The 3,168-nt window shown below is 33.5% G+C and overlaps 1 pseudogene; it reads left to right on the top strand.

Moving 5' to 3' along the window:
* The first annotated feature begins 235 nt into the window (after positions 1-235).
* The window catches only part of LOC144435491 (xanthine dehydrogenase/oxidase-like), a 25,838-nt pseudogene continuing 22,905 nt past the window's right edge, over positions 236-3,168 (top strand).

Below are 3,168 nucleotides of genomic sequence, written 5' to 3'. Positions count from 1 at the left end.
CGTTCCCCATGCTGCAAATCGTATAAGTCATTCAACCCAAAAGTAATATTTGAGTCCTTGTGAGTTTCTTTACAGAATACTGTCTTAAGAGACCGGTACCTCTGGTAGTTCAAAGCCATACGGCACCCTCCAATGGTTTGCTAGAGTTCACTGTTGAGGATAGGTTGAGGGCTCTAATACTCGTGGCCGGTACTCATTGTACGGAGTAAGGTGTCTTATACGCTAGAACTGCAGCATGGCTATGACGGCACGTTTAAGAGACGGAGAGCAGGCTCCAGATCAGTTGATATTTTTCGTCAATGGGAAGAAGGTTAGTAACTTTACGTACATGTATGTATTAGACTGTCGAAATTTGCTCGCGCCTTTTTTGATGGCCCTCGCTATCAGTATGCGATTATAGTAGTATTGCTCCGGATTGGAGCGCGACGACGACGACTTTAGTTTTACATAAAACGTAGCAAAAAAGGCGCGTGCGACTGTCGACTGTCTAATGTATATGTATGTATGTATGTATGTATGTATGTATGTATGTATGTATGTATGTATGTATGTATGTACGTATGTACGTATGTACGTATGTATGTGTGTATGTATGTATGTATGCATGCATGTATGTATGTATGTATGTATGTATGTATGTATGTATGTATGTATGTATGTATGTATGTATGTATGTATGTATGTGTGTGTGTGTATGTATGTATGTGTGTATATGTATGTATGTATGTATGTATGTATGTATGTATGTATGTATGTATGTATGTATGTATGTATGTATGTATGTGTGTGTGTGTGTGTGTGTGTATGTATGTATGTATGTATGTGTGTATATGTATGTATGTATGTATGTATGCGAACAGACATGGAAGAGTAAAATATATACGGTACAGATACAGATCTCAGTATTTATTTATTTTCATCTCATTTATTCCATCGACAGATAACTGATGGAGACATTGATCCCGAGACAACATTACTGTCCTACCTACGAAACAAGTGTATCCTTTACTTTTACAGTAAAACGTTTTTTTTTTTTATTATAGTACCGTACGGATTGGCTACTATGTATGTTAATAATAATAATAATAATAATAATAATAATAATAATAATAATAATAATAATAATAATCTTTATTCCCAGAAATATATATACATATATAACAATTCTACAACGTATGAAGTATTCAACATGGGAAAGGGAGACGAAAAATAGTTGTCTTTGCAACTAGTCGAGTCCGTCCCCTTTTACAATCTTAGGGATTAGGAATTACTAATTACCGGGACTGCTGATCAAATTGAATGTATTGCGAGATTGACTGAATAGAAAAAAAAATCATAAAGGATTTACAAAATACATTATATATATATATATATATATATATATATATATATATATATATATATATATATAGGTGGGCAAAAAAACAAACAAATACACAAACACAAAGAAACAAAAAATGTTTTCATATTCAAAATAAACAAACAAGCAATACTCCATGATTTCCACGACTGTCTGGTGGAAATAGATACATTAATGTTCATTATAACATAGGCTTCATTGATGTGAAGTCACAATTTACTATTAAAGTTGACTTTCCATTCGCTCTATTTAGTACATGAGATAACGTTAATTCTGATGCTTGAAATCGGGTAACGAAAAATAGGAATGCATTGTTTCACAATGTTTTCAATATTTTGTTTTGCCATGAAATGGTTATTCATTTACAGGAAAGGCAATGCTTTGATATGCAAAGGTGAGCTGAAATCAATGTCATAAGATGCATGGCTAGATAACAAGAGAATTAGGGCATATGTAATTGTAAACTACATCTCATTCAAGCTTTTTTCAGGATATATTACGAAAATAAATAGAGATGAAAAGTTGAATTGTTTTACTATATATGTTTCGGATTTTTTCTCTCAAGTAAACGAATCAATGTACATAATATCAAATTAATACTCAATATATTCACAGGCATGGGGTAAACCACAAAGCAAAGGCAATTTCCAATTCTTGGATCTCGTGTTTTTAAGTGTTTGATCCTTAACAACATTTCATTTCAATCAGTACATTTGACAGGTAGTAAACTTGGCTGTGGTGAAGGAGGATGTGGAGCTTGTACTGTGATGTTATCAAGATATGATCACCAAAATAAGAAAATACTGTATCCTTTCAAGGTTCAACCGACTTAGTATTTGATGTTTTAGTAAATCTGTAGATCTGACTTTCGAACAGCCGACAGCTAATAAACAAATGTGATATTTCATTTCAAAAGGCATATTAAAGAATCCCCCATTCTCCTGCCTTGTTCGTGAATTTGACCACTTTCAAACAGTCTATGCTTTTCCACCAAGAAGAGACCAATTCATTTGTTTTTGAAAATAGTGTAGATGAAAGAAGTAGGGATAGAAAAACTAAAACTAAAATGTATGACGTAAACGTAGAGCAGATACATAGTGTTCGATTCACATTCTATGCCAGCGAGGCAAATGTGGGAATTGTAACCTACTATACCCGATTTAGGCCTATGTACATGTTTGGTATATATTGAACTTATTTATAATTAGAGTATGGAATCTGAGAAAATGAGTGTGGGATATAAAAATCGAAAATCTATTCAAATCGAAAATCCTACCATGCTGCTAGATATTTATTGGCGATAAGGATACTTCAAATAATTGAAGTATATCGCTGAAGTTTTGTCAGCATGCAAACAAACCGTTTGACAAGCCGTTTATTTACAACGTATTTTAACGATTTACTACGCTGACCTTAGTCTTTGAACTATGACCTAAAAGCAAGTTATTGTTCAAGCCATGGCCATAAATATCAAATAAGGAATCATGTTATAATGTGTGTGGTTTTGCACTTCAAATGCGATGATCGAAAATAAATTATCATGTGCATGAACTCTATCGTTGCAATGAGCAGCAAAAATAACAACATTTATTTATTTATTAAATCTAAACCATAAATAACGTCAGCTGATGGAATCAAATAAAAATGGGAGCCATATATCAATATCTCACTAGTCGTGTGCAATGTTTGCTCGACATCGATTGTTTGCTTGTGTTAGACTGCGACGGAAACCGTTCACCCGTGCGTAGGGAAAGTTAGCTAACGGTCTGATCTATTTACGTTATGAACGATATATTGACTACTGTATC

This window comes from Glandiceps talaboti, chromosome 5 (genome assembly GCF_964340395.1).
Source record: "Glandiceps talaboti chromosome 5, keGlaTala1.1, whole genome shotgun sequence".
Lineage (NCBI taxonomy): Eukaryota > Metazoa > Hemichordata > Enteropneusta > Spengelidae > Glandiceps > Glandiceps talaboti.
Note: the sequence above shows the minus strand (reverse complement) of the source record. Positions and strands in the feature narration are given on the sequence as shown.